The 15004-nt window shown below is 38.5% G+C and overlaps 1 protein-coding gene and 1 pseudogene across 14 annotated transcripts in view; one reads left to right on the top strand and one right to left on the bottom strand.

Moving 5' to 3' along the window:
- The window catches only part of PPP1R12B (protein phosphatase 1 regulatory subunit 12B), a 257353-nt gene that overhangs the window by 173321 nt on the left and 69028 nt on the right, over positions 1–15004 (top strand). Inside the window, exon 22 of one of the 14 annotated variants that reach the window (XR_009210867.1) lies at positions 7636–7657. The exons of the other annotated variants lie outside the window; for them this stretch is intronic. The gene's annotated coding sequence lies outside the window, so the exon portion shown is untranslated. Of the gene's footprint in view, positions 1–7635; positions 7658–15004 lie in introns of those variants that run through there. 14 annotated transcript variants of the gene reach the window in all.
- LOC116458153 (small nucleolar RNA SNORA70) lies at positions 4497–4614 on the bottom strand (annotated as a pseudogene).

The raw sequence follows: 15004 nt of genomic DNA, 5'->3' as shown, positions 1-15004 counted from the left end.
AATCAACATTCACTCATTCATTCAACAAATACTTATTTGTCCAATATTTGCCAGCTATTGTTCGAGGCTCTTGGAATCCTTTAGTCAACAATATAGACAATGATCCTGACCTGTTGAAGTATACATTCTAGCAGGGAGTAAGATGAAAAGGCAGACAATAAACAACAAACATAATAAAGTATATAATATGTTAGACACTGATGCAATTTGGAAAAAAAAAAACCAGAAAAGAGAATTGAATAAAGAGGATTGGATGGAGAAAGCACAGGTTGTAATATAAACAGTGGGTCTGAGTAAATCTTATTGACAGGTTGGGATTTGAAGAAGCTGAAGGAGTTAGCCACAAAGCTATCTGAAGGAAGAACATTTCTTCAGATGTAGTGTAGTGAGGTCCTCTAGGAAGAGGGTACAGCTAGAGCAAAGGCCATATGGTGGGAAAGTACTGACACATGAAATAAATGACAGATGAGAGTAGCAAGAAAGAGAATCAGATCATCCGAATGTAGAGCGTCATAGGCCTTTGTCATTTACTATGCACAAAATGAGGCGCCATTGCAGGATTTTGAGTGGAGGAGTGATGTGATCTGACTTAAGTTTTTTGTTTTTGTTTTTGTTTTTGAGACGGAGTCTCGCTTTTTCACCCAGGCTGGAGTGCAGTGGCGCAATCTCGGCTCACTGCAAGCTCCGCCTCCTGGGTTCACGCCATTCTCCTGCCTCAGCATCTCCGAGTAGCTGGGACTACAGGCGCCCGCCACCACGCCCGGCTAATTTTTTGTATTTTTAGTAGAGACAGGGTTTCACCGTGGTCTCGATCTCCTGACCTCGTGATCCGCCCGCCTCGGCCTTCCAAAGTGCTGGGATTACAACTGTGAGCCACCGCGCCCGGCCTTAAGTTGTTTTTTTTGTTTGTTGTTTTTTTTTTTTGAGACGGAGTCTTGCTCTGTTGCCCAGAATGGAGTGCATTGGTGCCATCTCGGCTCACTGCAAGCTCCACCTCCCAGGTTCAAGCGATTGCCCTGCCTCAGCCTCCTGAGTAGCTAGGATTACAGGTGCATGCCACCACACCCAGCTAATTTTTGTATTTTTAGTAGAGATGGGGTTTCACCATGTTGGTCAGGCTCAAACTCCTGACCTTGTGATCTGCCTGCCTCGGCCTCCCAAAGTGCTGGGATTACAGATGTGAGCTACTGTGCCTGGCCGATCTGACTTAAGTTTTAAAAGAATCATTCAAGCTGCTGTGTTGAGATTAGACTTCAGACAAAGGTAGCAGCTGAGCAGCTATTTCAGTAATCCAGGCAAGAAATGATGATAGGGGCTTGGATCACATGGTAGCAATAGAGTTGTTGAAAGTTGGTAAGATTCTGGATATATTTGAAGGTAGAGCCAACATTTCCTGGAAGGGCTTGTGGGATGTGACAGAAAGAGGGAGGAATTTTAGATGATTCCAAGGTTTTTGACCTAGCAACTGATAGGATAGAGTTGCCATCAGCTGACATGGGGGAGGCTACAAATGAAGCAGGTTGGGGAAGAAAACTAGGAAGCCAATCTTATTTATTTATTTATTTATTTTTTTATTTCCATAGATTTTGGGGGAAAAGGTAATCTTTGCTTATATGAATAAGTTCTTTAGTGTGATTTCTGAGATTTTGGTGCACCCATCATCCAAGCGGTGTACACTGTACCCAATGTGTAGTCTTTTATCCCTTACCCCCCTCTCATGCTTTCCCCTGAGTCCCCAAAGTCCATTGTATCATTCTTACACCTTTTCATCCTCATAGCTTAGCTCCCTCTTATGAGTGAGAACATACTATGTTTGGTTTTCAGTTCCTGAGTTACTTCACTTAGAATAATGGTCTCCAATTCCATCCAAGTCACTGCAAATGCCATTATTTCATTCCTTTTTATGGCTGAGTAGTATTCCATGGTGTATATATATATACCACAATTTCTTTATCCACTCATTGATTGATGGGCATTTGGGCTGGTTCCAAATTTTTGCAGTTGCAGATTGTGCTGCTGTAAACATGCATGTGCAAGTATTTTTTTCGTATAATGACTTCTTAGGAATCCAATTTTATTTTTTTATTTTTTGGACAGAGTCTCGCTCTGTCACCCAGGTTGGAATGCAGTGGCACAATCTTGGCTCACTGCAACCTCTGCCTCCTGGGTTCAAGTGATTCTCCTGCCTCAGCCTCCCGAGTAGCTGGGATTACAGGTGTCCGCCACCACACCCGGCTAATTTTTGTATTTTTAATAGAGTTGGGGTTTCACCGTGTTAGCCAGGCCGGTCTAGAACTCCTGACCTCAAGTGATCCGCCCACCTTGGCTTCCCAAAGTGCTGGGATTACAGGTGTGAGCCACTGCACGCGGCCAGAACCCAGTTTTAGATATGTTGGTTTGAGATATCTGTTAGATTTCCAACTGGAAATTTTGGCAGTTTGGTTATACAGATCTGCCAAAATGCTGTGGAGTATTTAGATGACATTTAAAGCAATGAGACTGTATCAGATAACAGAAAGAAAATATAGAAAAGGGAAGAGGGCCCAAGAAGTATCTGGTGTCCTTTCCAGTGTGAGTGAGAAAAAAACGTATCAAGAAAGAGGTAGTTGTCAACAGTGTTAAATGTTGCTGATAGGGTCATACAAGATGAAGACTAAGAACTGACCATTGATTTTGATAACATTATGACTTTGATAAGAGTGGTTTTGTTCGAATAGTGGGACAGAAAGCCTGACTGAAGTAATTTTAAGCCACATTGAGAAGAGAGGAATTGGAAACATTGAGAAAAGCTATTTTTTTTTTTTAGAGATAAATTTTTCAAGAAGGGGGGTTGGCAAGGAAATGGAGTGGCAGCTTTTGGGGAGAGTCAAGAAAAGGATGTTTTTTGTTTTTTGTTTTGAGATGGAGTCTTGCTCTGTTGCCCAGGCTGGAGTCGTGCAATGGTGCAATCTTGGCTTACTGCAGCCTTCGCCTCCCAGGTTCAAGTGATTCTCCTGCCTCAGCCCCCCGAGTAGCTAGGATTACAGGTGCCCACCACCACACCTGGCTAATATTTTGTAGTTTTAGTAGAGACACCCTTTCGCCATGTTGACCAGGCTAGTCTCAAACTCCTGGCCTCAGGTGATCCTCCCACCTCGGCCTCCCAGAGTGCTGGGATCACAGGCGTGAGCTACCACACCCAGCCAGAAAAGGGTGTTTTTTAAGCTACATGTTTGCTTGTGAGAATGATCCCAATGGAGAACAACAACAACAACAACAAAAAGATGATGTGGGAGGAAGAATGGAGAACTGCTGTAATGAGGTCCTTGAGTAGGGTCTAGGGTACAAGTTGAAGGATTTGACTTCAAATAGAAGCATGTTAGGTTCATCAATGGTAACAGGTGAGAAGATGGTAAATGGTGGTTAAATGTGGTAATAGTTTGTGGAAGTTCTTTTCTGATTGCTTCAATTTTCTTAGTGAAATAGAAAGCAAGACCAGCAGCCAAGAAAGAACGTGAGGAAGGAAGTGTTGGGTGTTTGAATTAAAAGGGAAAGAGGTAAAGTATTTATCTAGGAAAGTAAATGGACTAGGGAAGTATCTGTGTGTGCATTAGAGTCCACTAAAGGTTCAAAGTAATGAATTTAAATTGAGACCAATGAGCATGGTTGTATGTTTTTTTCCAGCCACATTTAGTTGCACAGGTGCAGGTGTGGAGTAGGCAGAAAATTGGATTTAAACAAGGTTGTAGTTTTGCCAAGCACTATGAAGGGAGAGAGGGGAGAATGATGATAATAATGATAAATCATGGAATGTAAGTTCGATAAAGAGGAGAGTGAAGGGACATCAAGAGCGTGAGAGGCAGTGGAGATTCCATGAGGTTGAACAATAGTTCAGGATCACCCTAGTAGAAAGAATAAGCTGGAAAGATAGGATGTGGAGATACAGAATTGAGATTGTGGAGGGGTTATAGTTTTTTTGTAATGGCAACAAAAAGTTAGCTGGAGAAGAAAAGAATACTTCTGAAAAGTATAAACTTCATTGTAGATACTGCATGGGTAAGGAGGTAATTATAATGAGAATTACAAAATATTTAGAGCTGAACAACAATGAAATTACTTCACATTAGATCTTGTGGAGTAGCTAAAGAGAGAAAACTATAACCTTAAATACATGTTTAAGGTTAAAAAATTAGAAAAAGTGAAAATAAATGAGCTAAGCTTTCAACTCAAGAAGTTGAAAACAGAGTAAGCCCAAAGTAAGTAGAAGGAATGAAATAAAATAAAGATAAAAGCAGAAATTAATGAACAGAAAACAGAATAGCAGTAGAAATAGTGTTAATACCAGAAGCTGATTCTTTGAAAAGATAGAAAATTCAATAAGCCTTTTTATTTTCCAATGTCCACCTTGACTGCAGTGTTCTAGGACTTCTCAAAGGCATCTTACATGCTAGTCTGGGGCCTGGGATGCAAACAAAAACAGATCAGAGGCAGTTATTTTGGCAACAATAGGGAGAGGGAAAAGTCTTCAAGGTCCCTTAAAGCAACACGTACAACAACTGAGCTGCATACATAACCAGGGAATCTACTTTTTCCAGCTACTGCACACTGAGCCCCATCAGGGAGGGTAAAATGCAGTAAACCTTTGACAAGCTGATCTAGAGAAAAACTATAGGTGTAAACAAATAGTATTAGAAAGAGAAATAGGGACAAAATTAAGATAAACATATTTAAAATATAAGATTGTTTTGAGCAACTTTATGACAATAAGCTTGAAAATTTAGTTTAAATGGACACTCTTCTGGGAACATATAAAATATCAAAATGACTTAGGAAGAAATGGCAAAACAAAGAAGTCCAGTAACCTTTAAAGAAATTTAATCATACTTCACCACCACCTCCCCAACCTCCTGCTAAAGATACCAAGCCTAGAGTAATTTGGTGATGAATTTTATCAAACTGTCAAGGAACAAGATAATAATACTTGTCTTACATAAACCGTTTCAGAGATTAAAAAGAAGGAAGCCAGAATCTACACTAGATTGCTTTGCCTCCAACTTGTTTAGTAACAACAAAAAGAGGCTAAGAACTGAGGCAAAGAAAAACCAAAATAAAGTCTGAATACTTCCCACAAACAGCACTAGAAAAAGACACTTGAATATACCTAGGTGGTACAGGTTTTAAGGATTGGACCTTTGACTTTGTGCTCATCCTTCTGTGTGGACCAGCTTTGCTCTTTGATTCCAGTTATTTTAATTCCAGTTGTAATGATGGGTTTTGGACACTCTTAGTCTGTATTATGACCAACAGCATGTATCCGTAAGATAGCTGGGTCACTAATAGTCTGTGGCATGGAAAAAATTTTGTTTTGTTTTAATATGGTGCTAACTAAGCATATAGAGATTGACTCTGTAACTTTAACTCCAGTAAAACACTGTTATCACCACCCAAACTGACAAGCCTAGTTAGTAACATCATATGCAGTATCATACAAACTAGGTAGAACCATGCCTGGGACACTCATCTGTTAGCTCTTACATGCCTTTGTGCTCAAAGAGAACAATTTGTGGTTGTTGTATGCCAGTCAACTCAGTCATCATGGAGCTTAGTTGTTTACTGTATTGCATGCTAAGCAGTAGACTCTAGGAATCTAATAAATTTGATTCTCACATTGGCCCTGTTTGCCACAAACATTGCCATGCCTCAAGAACCTCACAAGTTGTGTTTCTTAGAACAGTGCATATGTAGTTCTCATACTCTGCAACAGTGTTTGCCTCAGCATAATTGTGTTTATGTGGAATTGCATTGGCATTGCAATGTGAGAATGACAGAGTTGACAGGATCACTAACATGTGTACCCTGGGAATTGTTTCCCTCATCCCCATAGCTGGCTGAAGAAACTTTATTTCTGAGTTATTATGTATGGACTGAAAGTTTTTTTTTTCTTTTTCTTTTTCTTTTACATATATGCACAGATTTTTTTTTTTTTTTTTTTTTTTGAGATGGAGTCTCGCTCTGTCGCCCAGGCTGCAGTGCAGTGGCGCAATCTCGGCTCACTGCAAGCTCCGCCCTCCTGGGTTCACGCCATTCTCCTGCCTCAGCCTCTCCGAGTAGCTGGGACTGCAGGCGCCCGCCACCACGCCCGGCTAATTTTTTTTTGTATTTTTAGTAGAGACAGGGTTTCACCGTGGTCTCAATCTTCTGACCTCGTGATCCGCCCGCCTTGGCCTCCCAAAGTGCTGGGATTACAAGCGTGAGCCACCGCGCCCGGCCTGCACAGATTGTTTTTTTACCTACAATGAGCAAAAATAATCTGGACAAAAAAATAATGCTCTCCCTGCTTTTTCTTTCAACTGTATACATATATTTGAAATCTTAGGCATAGGGAAAAGCTTTTATGTCATCTTCAGAGCTACAGCCATATTTTTTAGCTAGAACCAAATCTTAAATCTCTCTTGACAGAACCCTAATGAAGGGGACAAAGTGATCTCCAGTGGAAATGTGAAAGGCATAAAAAGGAAAAGTTAGATATCTGAAGGATTCAGATGACACAAAGAAAATTAAGTTGAGGATAAAGGAAATGAGAGGATAAACCTAGTAGTACAATGGCATCTTTCATCTTCAACTATTTTAAAGTATTTTTACCTGAGAACATGAAGATAAAGTGTATACAGATGGCACATAGACAACTAATAAATGAATAAACATTTACATTGCATATGTCAGAAGTATCTGCAAAGCAAAAAGGGTGCATGCCAGTTCATTGTTGATCAGGAAGAGTCTTTCATATACTCTTCCAGGATCTATGTTATTATTGAAAAAAAAAAAAGAAGTTAAGTTTGGGAGTATTTTTAGTAAACCCAGATGAACAGAGCAGCCTTTATTTCTGGATCAACTGCAAATTCACAACTGTGAAGACTAGTTGAAATATTTAAATTTCTAGATGAATCATACATAGATCGCTTTTCGTAGGGCCTTTTCCGTAAAACTCTGCGGTTAACTAAAAGTGGGAAATAATTATTTTTCTTAACACCTGATGGACCATTCAGCCTCATTTATAGGCTTTAAAGAAAACTAACAAAATATTTTTAAAAATCAAGTTGATGACAATTTAAAAACTTACATAGAATTTCTGAACCTTCTTTAAGTTATAGGTTACATTTTCAAGAAACTGATCGTTATCAAACTTGTGATCTTAAATTTAAGTGTGTTGCTACCAAGCAGTAATATGTTTTGCCTGGCATACAGATTATAAGCACAACTTAACTATCACAGATATCTTTGAGAACTAAATGGATTTATTTATTTTTAAAGTTATTCTAAAATTAATTCCATACCTTTCTCCTCCGTACCTTTCTCCTTAAGTTTTTAAAACACCTTTCTTGACATATAATTTCTGTACAACTGCACATATTTCAATTGTAATATCTGATGAATTTGAGGAAACTATCTCTCTAATTCTCCCTAACTCTTAACTGTACTAAATATTTATAGTCTTAACAAGAATTTCAGATAAATCATATGCTTTAAAGCTACTTATTCAGTGTTTAACTGACACTATATTGAGCCCTTTTGCTACTTTTAAGCTAATCAAAAAAGATATAATATACCCTGTTAGTGCTTCTGATCAGTTCAGGCATTTTTTTTTTTCTCATCAAGGTGCTGTGAGCATTTGGCAGGGTAATTCTTCACTATGTGGGTCTGTTTCCAGAATAGCAAGCATTCAGCATCCCTGAGCCTGGCATTTGAAATGCCAATAGCACTCTCCAATCATTGTGACAATCAGTGTCCCCACATATTTTCAAAAGCTCTTGTGGTAAGTGTTGCCCCTTCCCCTCCCCGTGACAAACCTGCCCCTTATACCTTTACTGATGTTTCTAGCCTATGTGGCCTACAAAAAAAGTGTGAAGGGGGAAAAGCTATGTTGTTCACATTAAAAAGAGATAGGTTTTCATTTCTGCTTTTTGTAAGCCATTGCTAAAGTTTAATTGCAAAATATTAAACTCATGAACCAATTCTAGGACAGGTTTGCAGAATGATTTTCTTAAAGGACCTTTATAATCTCTTACCCTTAAATGAGTTTCTGAGACTTAACATTCGTAACACTAGGGCATGATTATTTAAATATATGGGAGCAAGATTGGGAACATTTTGTCAGCTAGTAAAGTTATTGTGAGCTCCATGCTGTGCAACTTGTATATCGTGTCTTGCTTTGCCTCTCTGTTGCTGCCTTGTACTCCAAAATAGCACCATCTCTTCTCCCTACTCCCAGCAACCCACTAGAGTATGCATAAGCCATTAGTGGATATATTTTGTTGGTCTGATTTTTAGCTTTTTTGCTTGTTCACAAAGAACATGTGTCAAAGGCCCTTTATTACACTGAAAGAATTGGGTGACTTTTCTCTGTTCTGCATTTTCTTACATGTGGAATTAAGGCTGACTCTTTACTCTAAAATGATTCATTTTGTGGTAAAGTCCCTAATATGTATCCCTCACTCAGGAGCATCTGTGCAGGAGTCAACATTAAATGTGAGTTATCATTATTAATCTTCTCCATCACCCCCAAAAGGGGAGGATTTTCACATCATATAAATTAAAACAGGATTGAGATGGAAAAATCAGAAGAAGAAGAAGTGACAAAGAACCTCCTATTTTCTTTAGAACTTCTTATTTCCTGCCCCCGAGTAATATTTTTGGCCCTTCTAAGTACTCAGTAATAAAACGTCGCTATAAAAGCATAGAATAGTAAATGAAGCTGTTACGAATTCTAGACTATCTTCCGACTTGGCTGTGTGCTGTTGATGGTCTCCTTTAAAAACAAATTGTTTAGTATGAGATCAAAAATTATTTATATAAAAATATATGGACTAGTAGGGCTTGATATTAATTTTAACAGTATGGAGATCTTTGTAGTGATACAAATTTTGAGATTTCCTGTAATCTCTTTGAAGACATGAATCATGTCTTACAGTACTTTGTGTATCCCTATCCCTAATAGTACCTTGCATAGAATAAGAACTTAATAGTTGTTAGTTGATGGAAGAAAAGTATCAGTTGAAAATTTAAAAAAAATATTTTCTTTGGATCTTATATTCATAAATGGACTGAAAATGACTGCCCTGTTCCAAAAGGAGGAACAGAGATCTTAAACTATACTTCTTGACTGGTAATACTTGACTCATCACCTTCTTACCTAAATCTGAACTAAAATACTATATATTGTACCTACTCAGAAATTTATAAACTAACCTACCAAAAAATTGATTTGAGGAAGAGGCAGAGACATTTTTGAAAGACTAGGTAATGTCCACCTAACTGTTGATCTCCTTTGGGCCTTAAAGGACCTTGTGGTTTTGTTACCAGAAAAGGAGTCCGATCTGGACCCCAAGAAAGCGTTCTTAGATCTCACGCAAGAAAGAATTCAGGGCAAGTCCATAGAGTAAAGTGAAAGCAAGTTTATTTAAAAAGCAAAGGAATAAAAGAATGACTACTCCATAGAAAGAGCAGCCCCAAGGGCTGCTGGTTTTATGGTTACTTCCTAATTATATGCTAAACAAGGGGTGGATTATTCATGAATTTTCCAGGAAAGAGGTGGGCAATTTCCAGAACTGAGGGTTCATCCCCTTTTTAGACCATATAGGGCAACTTCCTGATGTTGCCATGACATTTGTAAACTGTCATGTCACTGGTGGGAGTGTCTCTTTGCATACTGATGTTTTATAATTAGTGTATAATGAGTCATGAGGACAACCAGAGGTCACTCTCGTCGCCATCTTGGTTTTGGTGGGTTTTGGCTGGCTTCTTTATCACAACCTGTTTTATCAGCAAGGTCTTTGTGACTTGTATCTTGTGCTGACCTCCTGTTTCATCCTGTGACTGAGAATGCCTTAACCTCTTGGGAATGCAGCCCAGTAGGTCTCAGCCTTATTTACCCAGCCCCTATTCAAGATAGAGTGCCTCTGGTTCAAACACCTTTGACAAAAACATACCTATACCTTAATCTACTATGTGTAATGCATTCCAACATTTGCTATTCTGTTTATTCACTTTTTATTGATCGGGTTGTGACCACTAAATTGATTCATAACCTAATAATGAGTCTCATTGTACCTTCAGCCCAAGTGACTGCCTGTTTCCATTAGCAAACCCAATTCTTTGGTGAACATATAATCTTAGAGTCCTCTGTAAAGAGAGACTATCTTTCAAAAGTTGTCAGGAATTAAAAAAGAAAGTCACTTCCTTGTGCCCCTTTCTCACTGTAGTGAGATGAAAAAACTCTGTTTTTTTTTAAACACTGTTAAACTTACAGAAATATTTCAAGAATAAAGAATTGCTGTATACCCTTTACCTAGAGATCACATTCACTTTTATTTTTTATTTTTTTGAGCTGGAGTTTCACTCATGTTGCCCAGGCTGGAGTGCAATGGCGCAATCTCGGCTCACCGCAACCTCTGCTTCCCAGGTTCAAACGATTCTCCTGCCTCAGCCTCCCAAGTAGCTGGGATTACAGGCATGCGCCACCACGCCCGGCTAATTTTGTATTTTTAGTAGATATGGGGTTTCTCCATGTTAGGCTGGTCTCGAACTCCTGACCTCAGGTGATCTGCCCGCCTCAGCCTCCCAAAGTGCTGGGATTACAGGTGTGACACATTCACATTTTTACCAGTTGTCCTAATAAAGTCCATGGGAGCAGAAAGATCCAATCCAGAATCACTATACCCAATTTTTGTGTATCTTTAGTTAGACTTTCCTTGACTTATATGACCTTGGTTTTTTTGGGGTTTTTTGTTTGTTTTGTTTTTTGTTGTTGTTGCTTAGGCTGAAGTGCAGTAGTGTGATCTTAGCTCACTGCATCCTCTGCCTCTTGTGCGCCGAGGATCCTCCCACCTCAGCATCTTGAGTAGCTGGGACTACAGGTGGGTACCACCATGCCTTGCTAATTTTGGGTTTTTTTGTTTTGTTTTGTTTTGTTTTGTTGGTAGAGACGGGGTTTTGTGACATTGCCCAGGATAATCTTGAACCCCTGGGCTCAAGAGATTTGCTCTCCTTAGCCTCCCAAAGTGCTGAGATTACGGGCATCAGCCATCACGCCTGGCCGACCTTGATATTTTTGAAGATGGCAGGCCAGTCATATATGTCCCTCAGTTTAGGTTTTTCCATTGTTTTCTCATGATTAGACCCAGTTTATGCATTTTTGGCCACAATGACATAGAAGTGACATAGAAGAGTAGTCTTCTCATTTCATGCTGTCAGTTTGTCATGTTACTAGTGGTCTTGTCTTTGATGACTGGATTGAGATGATGTCTGCCAGGTTTCTCCATGGTAAAGTTAGTTTTTTCTCCTTTGTGATTAGTAAATGTTGTCTGATGTGGTACTTTGAGATTATGTAAACTGCAATTTCTCCTCTACTTTTACCCACTACTTTGAACATCCATTAATACTTCTTTCTTGGATTGATTTTACAGTCATGGTTGCCAAATGGTAATTTTTCTAACTTCATTACTCCTTCTACATTTATTAGTAGGCATTCTATTGTAAGCAAGAAGCTTTTCTCCTCCCATTTATTTTTTTCATTCATTTATTTATATCAATGTCTACTCATGGGTTCCTAGTCAGTGGGTTATAATTCATTGCTATCATTATTTATTTTGATGCTCTTATTATCCCAGGTTTGGCTTTTTAAGCAGGCTTCTGTGTCCTTATGTCATATCATTTAAGTGTTGTTTGAGGACTTTCTCACCTTCTAGCACAAGAGATCAGGCTCATTTTCTTTCCTTACCCCAGCTCTGGAATTAGCCATTTCTCCAGGGAGCCCTGTTCCTCTTAGTAGAAAATGGCATTTAGAAACAATGATCTGGGCACTAGGTATGCTAAATGCTGCTGGAGTGTTGCTCTTCCCAGGCCCCTTTCAGTGGACAGAGCTAGGAAAGACATACATATGGATGCATTTGCTTACATATACATGTACATTTACATCTTTATTTCTTTATCTATCTATATTGAAAATCATGAGTTCATACCAACATGGGGTTCTTTCTAGCTTTCCCTTTTTTTTTTTTTTTTTTTTTGTATTTATGTCTGCCTTCTCTAACAATGAGAAACCTAGTTGCCATTTTCAATATGTTTACTTATTTGCTCAATCCCTTGTGTAAAGCCAATCCCCTAACTAGACCCAAGTAGACCAGGCTACTACCTCACCACTGTACCCTCCTCTTATTGCCAGGGCTTTGCCTTGTTAGAAATAAGGAAAGTTGGGAAGAGGGAAGGAGGAAGATAGGTAGAGATAAGTTTTTTCTTAAAGCATTTGAAAAGGAGATTCTGTCATCTTTTTCAGTAACCTTTTACATAATCACAAGGAAAATAAGTGCATAGAATATAAAAACTGATATTTAAGCTCTTTGAGTCAGATTTTCATTTAGATTCTTACATATATTTTATAAATGCATGTGCGTGTTAACCAAGTATTTTTTTGTGATAATGACCATGTATTGAACATGACCACATGGTAGGCACTGTGATGGATGATTTTGTGTGTGTGTGTGTGTGTGTGTGTGTGTGTGTGTGTGTGTGTGTGTATCCTAAACCATATAACAACTCTGTAAATAAGCATCCTTACCACTATTTTGGGTGATGAACCAAATAAGATCCAATGAGGCTGAAGAACTTGATCATATCCGTCAGTTAAGCAGGGGTTAGAATTTCAACCCAGGATATCTGACCTCAAATACACACCCTTCCCAAACCATGTGTACAGCACCATGGTATATTGCTAGCATTGGAAATCATCACTGGGGAGCATTTTATCAAACATCACCCTTAAACCATGCCATTTAGGTTTTTTAAATTTAAAAAAATAAAAAGAGGACAAAGTAGAAATTACTCAACTGGTTCATTAATTTCTTCCTTTACTAACTTTTGGGAGAGTTGACTCAATGAGAGTCGATGATTAGTATTCATATCATGAGACATTTTATTGGCTTATTCACACATTAGATATGTCCCATCTCAAAAACAAACATATGCAGTTCCTCTATTTGATAGTTCTTATATTTGTTGGAAACTCTGTTGAGCCAACTATCTGGTGCTCTTAATTCCGTTATAACAACGCCCTAAAGTTTATAGACTTTTTTCTTCCCTCTTTTTTACCTACAAGAAATAAAATAGATGAACTCAACATCCTATCCTGCTTATCTGGAAGCAGTTATTTTCTAAACAAGTGGCTGTTTGCAAAGCTCATCCTGTAGAAGTCTGTGGTCAAGAATATTTCCATTATGTTCTTATTTTTACAGGGGAATTAATTTCAGTCAGAAAGGAACAATAAATGCTTGTTGGCTGGGTTGAAAAAAATCAAATCTACAAAAAGACAAGTGAAGAAAGAAAGAGCTTACATTCAACTTTCTGGAGAATTTATCTCTGTTTCTCTGTATATCTGATGTGTTCCTGCAAGTGTCTTAAATACCCAGAATTTTACTGAAGGATTTGAATTGGTAGATCTTTTCAGACCTGTTTTTACTTTACTTTAATCAACCAAAGTTTATTCTTCAGGCAGTTGTGTTTTTCTCCCCTTTTACTGGCTGTGTGTCTTTGGCCAAGACACTTAACCTTTCAGAACTTCACTTTCTTCATCTGTAAGATAGTAATATGGTCACGAGTCCCTTAACGACAGGGATACATTCTAAGAAATGAGTTGTTAGGCAATTTCGTCCCTGAGCAAACATCAGAGAGTGAATTTAACACAAACCTAGATGGTACAGCCTACTACACACCTAGGTTATATGGTATAGCCTATTGTTCCTAGGATACAAAGCTGTACAGCATGTTACTATATTGAATATTGTAGAGCTGGAACATGGTAAGTATTTGTGTGTCTAAACATAGAAAAGGTATTGTAAAAATACTGGGTAAAAGATTAAAAATGATATACCTGTATAGGGCACTTACCATGAATGCACCTTACAGGACTAGAAGTTGCTTTGGGTGAGTCAGTGAGCAAGTGGTGAGTGAAGGCCTAGGACATTACCATACACTACTATAGACTATTAACACTGTACACTTAGGCTACACTAAAGTTATAAAAAAGTTTTTTCTTTCTTCAATAATAACCTTAGCTTACTATAATTTTTTTACTTTATACATTTTTAAAATTTAACGTTTTGACCCTTTTGCAGTAATACTTAGCTTAAAACACAAACACATACAGCTGTACAAAAATATTTCTTTATATTCTTAATCTATAAGCTTTTATCTTTTTTTTTTTTTAACTTTAAAACTTTCTTGTTAAAAACTAAGAGACACACACATTAGCTTAGGCCTACACAGGGTCAGAATCATCAGTATCACTGTCTTTCACTTCCACATCTTATCCCATTGGAAGGTCTTCCTTCATGGAGCTATCACTTCCTATCATAACAATGCCTTCTTCGGAATATCTCCTGAAGAACCTGCCTGAGGCAATTTTACAGTTAACTTTTTTATATATAAGTAGAAGGAGAAGTACACTCTAAAATAATGATTAAAAATATAGTATAGTAAATACCAGGTTAGGCCGGGCATGGTGGCTCACGCCTGTAATCCCAGCACTTTGGGAGGCCGAGACGAGCAGATCACGAGGTCAGGAGATGGAGACCATCCTGGCTAACATGGTGAAACCCCGTCTTTACTAAAAATACAAAAAGAGGAAATTAACCAGGCATGGTGGTGGGCGCTTGTAGTCCCAGCTACTCGGGAGTTTGAGGCAAGAGAATGGTGTGAACCTGGGAGGCGGAGCTTGCAGTGAGCCAAGATCGTGCCACTGCACTCCAGCCTGGGCGACAGACTGAGACCCCGTCTCAAAAAAAAAAAGTAAATACCAGGTGATAAGAATTTTTCAGTTCCATTATAGTCTTATGTGACCACCATTGTATGTGTGGTTTGTTGACAGAAACATCAGTTATGCAGGGCATGACTGTACAGTGGTATACTTTTCAGTGTGGTTGAGAGGATCAGGTGAGATAATATATGTTAAAACACTTTATAAAATATAAAAGAG

The sequence above is a fragment of the Hylobates moloch genome, unplaced genomic scaffold (genome assembly GCF_009828535.3).
Source record: "Hylobates moloch isolate HMO894 unplaced genomic scaffold, HMol_V3 SCAFFOLD_18, whole genome shotgun sequence".
Taxonomy (NCBI): domain Eukaryota; kingdom Metazoa; phylum Chordata; class Mammalia; order Primates; family Hylobatidae; genus Hylobates; species Hylobates moloch.
The sequence above is the reverse complement of the archived record's forward strand: the minus strand, read 5'-3'. Positions and strand labels throughout refer to the sequence as shown.